This window comes from Trematomus bernacchii, unplaced genomic scaffold (genome assembly GCF_902827165.1).
Source record: "Trematomus bernacchii unplaced genomic scaffold, fTreBer1.1, whole genome shotgun sequence".
Lineage (NCBI taxonomy): Eukaryota > Metazoa > Chordata > Actinopteri > Perciformes > Nototheniidae > Trematomus > Trematomus bernacchii.
The window spans coordinates 13,075-24,776 of NW_022987688.1; the positions used below are offsets into that span (position 1 = coordinate 13,075).

Sequence of the window (11,702 nt, forward strand, 5' to 3'; positions counted from 1 at the left end):
AGGATAATCTGGATTGAGCGTATAGTCGATGTCGTATAAAGTGATTTAAACGTGCTCTTCTCGTGGTCAGGACTCTTTCAGTGGTTCAGGAGGTTTTTAGAGTCTCCTTCTCCCCCTCTTATATACATCAGAGAAGACTACAACTCCCATGATGCAACACTCTAAAACCAACACACCCACTAAAGCCTTACTGTTGCGTTCACTTAGAGCCCCCTAGTGGCAGAGCATGACAGGTGTGTTTAACATTTAGAATAAAGATGAATAATGCAGACGGTAATATGTCTCCCCTTTTAATCCCGTTAAATAAAAGATATATTGATCCGATGTTCCTGAGTGGAGATGAAGCGCAGACAACATGTGGAGATAATTACAGTTGATTTATTTACAGAAACACTTAACACATAAACTCAGATTATTGTTCAGCCATGAGGCGACAGGTAAGCCTGCAGTGCATTGTGGGCGTTCATCCTGCAGTGCATTGTGGGTGTTCATCCTGCAGTGCATTGTGGGCGTTAATCCTGCAGTGCATTGTGGGCGTTCCTCCTGCAGTGCATTGTGGGTGTTATCGTGCAGTGATGCTCTGCAGACGGCTCGTTCTCTTCATGATGTTCGGGATGAACTGCAGCCCCGCCGCCCTCTCGATGGTTTCTATGGGAACCAGGAAGCGCTCCAGAGGAACCTTCTCCTCGATTGGTTCGTTCGGTAAGACGTACGACCGAAGCTCCACCCCCCTGCCATCCATCTGCTCCAGGATCAGCACCTGAGGGAACCAATCAGCTGTCAGCTAGTTTCACTTCTGGAACATGGTGACATCAGTATGGAGCACTCTTGCTCCTATTGGCTAGCGCTCCAATACATTGTACGTGATAGGCTAAAGGGGCGGGACATCTTTAAGCTGTTTGACCAATCACAACAGAGCCGGCCAGCTAACCAATCAGAGCAGACTGGGCTCTGGTTTCAGACAGAGGGTGAAAAGAGGTGCTGCAGCACAGGCAGTATGAGGACAATAAAGAGCTTTCTGAACATTAGAGCATGGAGACATGTCCCAGTAGAGACACTACATAGAGACATGTCCCAGTAGAGACACTACATAGAGACATGTCCCAGTAGAGACACTACATAGAGACATGTCCCAGGAGAGACACTACATAGAGACATGTCCCAGTAGAGACACTACATAGAGACATGTCCCAGTAGAGACACTACATAGAGACATGTCCCAGTAGAGACACTACATAGAGACATGTCCCAGTAGAGACACTACATAGAGACATGTCCCAGTAGAGACACTACATAGAGACATGTCCCAGTAGAGACACTACATGGAGACATGTCCCAGGAGAGACACTACATGGAGACATGTCCCAGTAGAGACACTACATAGAGACATGTCCCAGGAGAGACACTACATGGAGACATGTCCCAGTAGAGACACTACATGGAGACATGTCCCAGTAGAGACACTACATGGAGACATGTCCCAGTAGAGACACTACATAGAGACATGTCCCAGGAGAGACACTACATGGAGACATGTCCCAGTAGAGACACTACATGGAGACATGTCCCAGGAGAGACACTACATGGAGACATGTCCCAGTAGAGACACTACATAGAGACATGTCCCAGTAGAGACACTACATGGAGACATGTCCCAGTAGAGACACTACATGGAGACATGTCCCAGTAGAGACACTACATAGAGACATGTCCCAGTAGAGACACTACATGGAGACATGTCCCAGGAGAGACACTACATGGAGACATGTCCCAGTAGAGACACTACATGGAGACATGTCCCAGTAGAGACACTACATAGAGACATGTCCCAGGAGAGACACTACATAGAGACATGTCCCAGTAGAGACACTACATAGAGACATGTCCCAGGAGAGACACTACATAGAGACATGTCCCAGTAGAGACACTACATGGAGACATGTCCCAGTAGAGACACTACATAGAGACATGTCCCAGGAGAGACACTACATAGAGACATGTCCCAGTAGAGACTCTACATGGAGACATGTCCCAGTAGAGACACTACATGGAGACATGTCCCAGTAGAGACACTACATGGAGACATGTCCCAGTAGAGACACTACATGGAGACATGTCCCAGTAGAGACACTACATAGAGACATGTCCCAGTAGAGACACTACATGGAGACATGTCCCAGTAGAGACACTACATAGAGACATGTCCCAGTAGAGACACTACATAGAGACATGTCCCAGTAGAGACACTACATAGAGACATGTCCCAGTAGAGACACTACATGGAGACATGTCCCAGTAGAGACACTACATAGAGACATGTCCCTGGAGAGACACTACATAGAGACATGTCCCAGTAGAGACACTACATAGAGACATGTCCCAGGAGAGACACTACATGGAGACATGTCCCAGCAGAGACACTACATGGAGACATGTCCCAGTAGAGACACTACATGGAGACATGTCCCAGTAGAGACTCTACATGGAGACATGTCCCAGTAGAGACACTACATAGAGACATGTCCCAGTAGAGACTCTACATGGAGACATGTCCCAGTAGAGACACTACATGGAGACATGTCCCAGTAGAGACACTACATGGAGACATGTCCCAGTAGAGACACTACATGGAGACATGTCCCAGTAGAGACACTACATAGAGACATGTCCCAGTAGAGACACTACATGGAGACATGTCCCAGTAGAGACACTACATAGAGACATGTCCCAGTAGAGACACTACATAGAGACATGTCCCAGTAGAGACACTACATAGAGACATGTCCCAGTAGAGACACTACATGGAGACATGTCCCAGTAGAGACACTACATAGAGACATGTCCCTGGAGAGACACTACATAGAGACATGTCCCAGTAGAGACACTACATAGAGACATGTCCCAGGAGAGACACTACATGGAGACATGTCCCAGCAGAGACACTACATGGAGACATGTCCCAGTAGAGACACTACATGGAGACATGTCCCAGTAGAGACTCTACATGGAGACATGTCCCAGTAGAGACACTACATAGAGACATGTCCCAGTAGAGACTCTACATGGAGACATGTCCCAGTAGAGACTCTACATGGAGACATGTCCCAGGAGAGACACTACATGGAGACATGTCCCAGGAGAGACACTACATAGAGACATGTCCCAGGAGAGACTCTACATGGAGACATGTCCCAGTAGAGACACTACATAGAGACATGTCCCAGTAGAGACTCTACATGGAGACATGTCCCAGTAGAGACTCTACATGGAGACATGTCCCAGGAGAGACACTACATAGAGACATGTCCCAGTAGAGACTCTACATGGAGACATGTCCCAGGAGAGACACTACATGGAGACATTTCCCAGTAGAGACACTACATGGAGACATGTCCCAGTAGAGACACTACATGGAGACATGTCCCAGGAGAGACACTACATGGAGACATGTCCCAGTAGAGACACTACATGGAGACATGTCCCAGTAGAGACACTACATGGAGACATGTCCCAGTAGAGACACTACATAGAGACATGTCCCAGTAGAGACACTACATAGAGACATGTCCCAGTAGAGACACTACATAGAGACATGTCCCAGTAGAGACACTACATAGAGACATGTCCCAGTAGAGACACTACATAGAGACATGTCCCAGTAGAGACACTACATAGAGACATGTCCCAGTAGAGACACTATATAGAGACATGTCCCAGGAGAGACACTACATGGAGACATGTCCCAGTAGAGACACTATATAGAGACATGTCCCAGTAGAGACACTATATAGAGACATGTCCCAGGAGAGACACTACATGGAGACATGTCCCAGTAGAGACACTATATAGAGACATGTCCCAGGAGAGACACTACATAGAGACATGTCCCAGTAGAGACACTACATAGAGACATGTCCCAGGAGAGACACTACATAGAGACATGTCCCAGGAGAGACACTACATAGAGACATGTCCCAGTAGAGACACTACATGGAGACATGTCCCAGTAGAGACACTACATAGAGACATGTCCCAGTAGAGACACTACATAGAGACATGTCCCAGTAGAGACACTACATAGAGACATGTCCCAGGAGAGACACTACATAGAGACATGTCCCAGGAGAGACACTACATAGACATGTCCCAGTAGAGACACTACATAGAGACATGTCCCAGGAGAGACACTACATAGAGACATGTCCCAGTAGAGACACTACATAGAGACATGTCCCAGTAGAGACACTACATAGAGACATGTCCCAGTAGAGACACTACATAGAGACATGTCCCAGTAGAGACACTACATGGAGACATGTCCCAGGAGAGACACTACATGGAGACATGTCCCAGTAGAGACACTACATGGAGACATGTCCCAGTAGAGACACTACATAGAGACATGTCCCAGGAGAGACACTACATAGACATGTCCCAGTAGAGACACTACATAGAGACATGTCCCAGGAGAGACACTACATAGAGACATGTCCCAGGAGAGACACTACATAGAGACATGTCCCAGTAGAGACACTACATGGAGACATGTCCCAGTAGAGACACTACATAGAGACATGTCCCAGTAGAGACACTACATGGAGACATGTCCCAGTAGAGACACTACATAGAGACATGTCCCAGTAGAGACACTACATAGAGACATGTCCCAGTAGAGACACTACATGGAGACATGTCCCAGTAGAGACACTACATAGAGACATGTCCCAGTAGAGACACTACATAGAGACATGTCCCAGTAGAGACACTACATGGAGACATGTCCCAGTAGAGACACTACATGGAGACATGTCCCAGTAGAGACACTACATAGAGACATGTCCCAGTAGAGACACTACATAGAGACATGTCCCAGTAGAGACAAAATATATATGGACAACCTCACTTTGGTCCAATTCGGTAGAATGGGCCATATAACTTCATTCATGAGGATGATGACATTTGTTGCACATTATGTTCAAAGAAAGTCTGGAAGTGGTTGCAGCCAATTTTATTTTTAATTTCACACTTTGGACATTGGAGAATCACATAGTTATTTGCTTAGTTTCACATATGTGACATGCATTAAAAAGTACTAAAAAAAGTTAGGATATAATACAAAAAATCCTGTAACAGTCCTCAGATTTAGCAGCCAGGTACATATACCTAGCCAGGTATATGAATATTGTACAGCAGCCTGTCGCTGAAGGAGCTGCACAGTGAGGACAGGGAATGTAACAAAGAATGTTTATCACATCTTAATAAACACCTTTAAAAAAAATTACAGTCTGTCTTTCATGTAGTCCTAAGGGTCAATGTACTCCGTAAGCACTCTCCTCACTCTCTTTCCCTCCCCCTCATTACAGTCAGTGAGATAGCCATTGCACTGTGTGGGAGGCTGTAAGTCCTTTTCAGCTTGAATTGTTCCCAACACAGACTGATCATCCACAGCGTCCTTACTGGCCTCACACACATTGTGGAGGACAAAGCAGGAATAAATCACATGGGGCAGGTCATCCAAGTTTATGTCCATAGGCCTTCTAAGAGCAGCAAATCTGGCCTTGAGGCGACCAAAAGCACACTCAATGACCATACGTGCCCTACACAAAGATAGCCCAAAGCACTGTTCCTGAGCTGTGGAGCCACCGGATGCATATTCCTTCATCAGGTACGGCAGCAGCGGGTAGGCAGGATCACCAAGAAGATAAATTGGTATGGCCTCCTCTTCGTCCACAATCTGTTTGTTCAGGGCAGGGATCTTTCCAGTTTTTAAGTACATGTTTAGCTTGGAATTAGCAAAGACCCGTGCATCATGCACACTCCCAGGCCACTTTACCACGACATCCATGAATCGGTACTTGTAATCACAGACAGCCTGTACATTAAAGGAATATTTGCCTTTCCTGTTGATGTAACTAGTGGAGTCGTTAGATGGCTGCTTGATTTCGATGTGGGTTCCGTCCACTGCTCCTAAACATTGTGGCATGTGATGAGCATGATGGAACCCCTCAACCAGATCCGCGGTCTCGGGCTCAGTAAAAGGCAGCTTGATGTATTTTGGACCCAGGTGGATGGTGATCGCTCTGCATGTCTCCCTAATAATGAGGGAACATAGAGACATGTCCCAGTAGAGACACTACATGGAGACATGTCCCAGTAGAGACACTACATAGAGACATGTCCCAGTAGAGACACTACATAGAGACATGTCCCAGTAGAGACACTACATAGAGACATGTCCCAGTAGAGACACTACATAGAGACATGTCCCAGGAGAGACACTACATAGAGACATGTCCCAGTAGAGACACTACATAGAGACATGTCCCAGGAGAGACACTACATAGAGACATGTCCCAGTAGAGACACTACATAGAGACATGTCCCAGGAGAGACACTACATAGAGACATGTCCCAGGAGAGACACTACATGGAGACATGTCCCAGGAGAGACACTACATGGAGACATGTCCCAGTAGAGACACTACATGGAGACATGTCCCAGGAGAGACACTACATAGAGACATGTCCCAGGAGAGACACTACATAGAGACATGTCCCAGTAGAGACACTACATAGAGACATGTCCCAGTAGAGACACTACATGGAGACATGTCCCAGGAGAGACACTACATGGAGACATGTCCCAGTAGAGACACTACATAGAGACATGTCCCAGTAGAGACACTACATGGAGACATGTCCCAGGAGAGACACTACATGGAGACATGTCCCAGGAGAGACACTACATGGAGACATGTCCCAGTAGAGACACTACATAGAGACATGTCCCAGTAGAGACACTACATGGAGACATGTCCCAGTAGAGACACTACATAGAGACATGTCCCAGTAGAGACACTACATAGAGACATGTCCCAGTAGAGACACTACATAGAGACATGTCCCAGGAGAGACACTACATAGAGACATGTCCCAGTAGAGACACTACATAGAGACATGTCCCAGTAGAGACACTACATGGAGACATGTCCCAGTAGAGACACTACATGGAGACATGTCCCAGTAGAGACACTACATGGAGACATGTCCCAGGAGAGACACTACATGGAGACATGTCCCAGTAGAGACACTACATAGAGACATGTCCCAGTAGAGACACTAGATAGAGACATGTCCCAGTAGAGACACTACATGGAGACATGTCCCAGTAGAGACACTACATGGAGACATGTCCCAGGAGAGACACTACATGGAGACATGTCCCAGTAGAGACACTACATAGAGACATGTCCCAGTAGAGACACTACATAGAGACATGTCCCAGTAGAGACACTACATGGAGACATGTCCCAGTAGAGACACTACATGGAGACATGTCCCAGTAGAGACACTACATAGAGACATGTCCCAGTAGAGACACTACATGGAGACATGTCCCAGGAGAGACACTACATGGAGACATGTCCCAGGAGAGACACTACATGGAGACATGTCCCAGTGTCGTCTATGTATAAAAAACATTTTATATTTGTGTTTGTTATTAACCTGTCACTCACCTTGAAGAAGTGCGTCGGCACGGCAACGTGGTTATGCCCCAAAACCTGATATCGTACGTACAGCTTTCCATCAGCCTCCTGTCTACACACACACACACACACACACACACACACACACACACACACACACACACACACACACACACACACACACACACACACACACACACACACACACACACACACACACACACACACGGCGGTAATAGGTTTTGTGCGCTGTGATGATTCGGCTGTACCTTTAGTAATGAATATTAAATGTTGTGAGGAAATCTTTCCACCAATAATTCCAATAAGTAATCCAAAATGTATTCACTTCAGGTTTACGAAAGTAACTGTAATCAGATTACTCGGTTTTCAAATGTAATGCGAGCTGAATACAGTTACTTGATTTTTGTATTCTGATGACGTAACGCCGTTACATGTATTCCGTTACAACCCAACCCTGATCACATGTTACTTGTTAGACGCTTTTATCCAAAGCGACTAACATACTCAATACTGTGGACAATCCCCTCAGGAGCACTTTGGGGTGAAGTGTCTCAGGGACACAACGACATGCTGACTGCAGTGGGGTTTGAACCTGTGCCCAGGATAATCTGGATTGAGCGTATAGTCGATGTCGTATAAAGTGATTTAAACGTGCTCTTCTCGTGGTCAGGACTCTTTCAGTGGTTCAGGAGGTTTTTAGAGTCTCCTTCTCCCCCTCTTATATACATCAGAGAAGACTACAACTCCCATGATGCAACACTCTAAAACCAACACACCCACTAAAGCCTTACTGTTGCGTTCACTTAGAGCCCCCTAGTGGCAGAGCATGACAGGTGTGTTTAACATTTAGAATAAAGATGAATAATGCAGACGGTAATATGTCTCCCCTTTTAATCCCGTTAAATAAAAGATATATTGATCCGATGTTCCTGAGTGGAGATGAAGCGCAGACAACATGTGGAGATAATTACAGTTGATTTATTTACAGAAACACTTAACACATAAACTCAGATTATTGTTCAGCCATGAGGCGACAGGTAAGCCTGCAGTGCATTGTGGGCGTTCATCCTGCAGTGCATTGTGGGTGTTCATCCTGCAGTGCATTGTGGGTGTTCATCCTGCAGTGCATTGTGGGCGTTAATCCTGCAGTGCATTGTGGGCGTTCCTCCTGCAGTGCATTGTGGGTGTTATCGTGCAGTGATGCTCTGCAGACGGCTCGTTCTCTTCATGATGTTCGGGATGAACTGCAGCCCCGCCGCCCTCTCGATGGTTTCTATGGGAACCAGGAAGCGCTCCAGAGGGACCTTCTCCTCGATTGGTTCGTTCGGTAAGACGTACGACCGAAGCTCCACCCCCCTGCCATCCATCTGCTCCAGGATCAGCACCTGAGGGAACCAATCAGCTGTCAGCTAGTTTCACTTCTGGAACATGGTGACATCAGTATGGAGCACTCTTGCTCCTATTGGCTAGCGCTCCAACACATTGTACGTGATAGGATAAAGGGGCGGGACATCTTTAAGCTGTTTGACCAATCACAACAGAGCCAGCCAGCTAACCAATCAGAGCAGACTGGGCTCTGGTTTCAGACAGAGGGTGAAAAGAGGTGCTGCAGCACAGGCAGTATGAGGACAATAAAGAGCTTTCTGAACATTAGAGCATGGAGACATGTCCCAGTAGAGACACTACATAGAGACATGTCCCAGTAGAGACACTACATAGAGACATGTCCCAGTAGAGACACTACATAGAGACATGTCCCAGTAGAGACACTACATAGAGACATGTCCCAGTAGAGACACTACATGGAGACATGTCCCAGTAGAGACACTACATAGAGACATGTCCCAGTAGAGACACTACATAGAGACATGTCCCAGTAGAGACACTACATAGAGACATGTCCCAGTAGAGACACTACATAGAGACATGTCCCAGTAGAGACACTACATAGAGACATGTCCCAGTAGAGACACTACATGGAGACATGTCCCAGTAGAGACACTACATAGAGACATGTCCCAGTAGAGACACTACATAGAGACATGTCCCAGTAGAGACACTACATAGAGACATGTCCCAGTAGAGACACTACATAGAGACATGTCCCAGTAGAGACACTACATGGAGACATGTCCCAGTAGAGACACTACATAGAGACATGTCCCAGTAGAGACACTACATAGAGACATGTCCCAGGAGAGACACTACATAGAGACATGTCCCAGTAGAGACACTACATGGAGACATGTCCCAGTAGAGACACTACATGGAGACATGTCCCAGGAGAGACACTACATGGAGACATGTCCCAGTAGAGACACTACATAGAGACATGTCCCAGTAGAGACACTACATGGAGACATGTCCCAGTAGAGACACTACATAGAGACATGTCCCAGTAGAGACACTACATAGAGACATGTCCCAGTAGAGACACTACATAGAGACATGTCCCAGTAGAGACACTACATAGAGACATGTCCCAGTAGAGACACTACATAGAGACATGTCCCAGTAGAGACACTACATGGAGACATGTCCCAGGAGAGACTCTACATGGAGACATGTCCCAGGAGAGACACTACATGGAGACATGTCCCAGGAGAGACACTACATGGAGACATGTCCCAGTAGAGACACTACATAGAGACATGTCCCAGTAGAGACACTACATAGAGACATGTCCCAGTAGAGACACTACATAGAGACATGTCCCAGTAGAGACACTACATAGAGACATGTCCCAGGAGAGACACTACATAGAGACATGTCCCAGTAGAGACACTACATGGAGACATGTCCCAGTAGAGACACTACATAGAGACATGTCCCAGGAGAGACACTACATGGAGACATGTCCCAGGAGAGACACTACATGGAGACATGTCCCAGTAGAGACACTACATGGAGACATGTCCCAGGAGAGACACTACATGGAGACATGTCCCAGTAGAGACACTACATAGAGACATGTCCCAGTAGAGACACTACATAGAGACATGTCCCAGTAGAGACACTACATGGAGACATGTCCCAGTAGAGACACTACATGGAGACATGTCCCAGGAGAGACACTACATGGAGACATGTCCCAGGAGAGACACTACATGGAGACATGTCCCAGTAGAGACACTACATAGAGACATGTCCCAGTAGAGACACTACATAGAGACATGTCCCAGTAGAGACACTACATGGAGACATGTCCCAGTAGAGACACTACATGGAGACATGTCCCAGGAGAGACACTACATGGAGACATGTCCCAGTAGAGACACTACATAGAGACATGTCCCAGTAGAGACACTACATAGAGACATGTCCCAGTAGAGACACTACATGGAGACATGTCCCAGTAGAGACACTACATGGAGACATGTCCCAGGAGAGACACTACATAGAGACATGTCCCAGTAGAGACACTACATGGAGACATGTCCCAGTAGAGACACTACATAGAGACATGTCCCAGTAGAGACACTACATGGAGACATGTCCCAGGAGAGACACTACATGGAGACATGTCCCAGGAGAGACACTACATGGAGACATGTCCCAGTGTCGTCTATGTATAAAAAACATTTTATATTTGTGTTTGTTATTAACCTGTCACTCACCTTGAAGAAGTGCGTCGGCACGGCAACGTGGTTATGCCCCAAAACCTGATATCGTACGTACAGCTTTCCATCAGCCTCCTGTCTACACACACACACACACACACACACACACACACACACACACACACACACACACACACACACACACACACACACACACACACACACACACACACACACACACACACACACACACACACACACACACACACACACACACACACACACACACGGCGGTAATAGGTTTTGTGCGCTGTGATGATTCGGCTGTACCTTTAGTAATGAATATTAAATGTTGTGAGGAAATCTTTCCACCAATAATTCCAATAAGTAATCCAAAATGTATTCACTTCAGGTTTACGAAAGTAACTGTAATCAGATTACTCGGTTTTCAAATGTAATGCGAGCTGAATACAGTTACTTGATTTTTGTATTCTGATGACGTAACGCCGTTACATGTATTCCGTTACAACCCAACCCTGATCACATGTTACTTGTTAGACGCTTTTATCCAAAGCGACTAACATACTCAATACTGTGGACAATCCCCTCAGGAGCACTTTGGGGTGAAGTGTCT

At 46.4% G+C, this 11,702-nt stretch overlaps 2 long non-coding RNA genes across 2 annotated transcripts; both read right to left on the reverse strand.

The window, feature by feature from the left end:
- Positions 1-358: 358 nt before the first annotated feature.
- Positions 359-7,641, reverse strand: LOC117488262. The gene is made up of 2 exons (XR_004556516.1): positions 7,518-7,641; positions 359-760 (listed from the first exon to the last, which is right to left on the reverse strand). It is a non-coding gene; the product is annotated as an uncharacterized LOC117488262 (long non-coding RNA).
- Positions 7,642-8,466: 825 nt separating this feature from the next.
- LOC117488258 lies at positions 8,467-11,238 on the reverse strand. Its single transcript, XR_004556515.1, has 2 exons — positions 11,126-11,238; positions 8,467-8,893 (listed from the first exon to the last, which is right to left on the reverse strand). It is a non-coding gene; the product is annotated as an uncharacterized LOC117488258 (long non-coding RNA).
- Between the last annotated feature and the right edge of the window lie 464 nt (positions 11,239-11,702).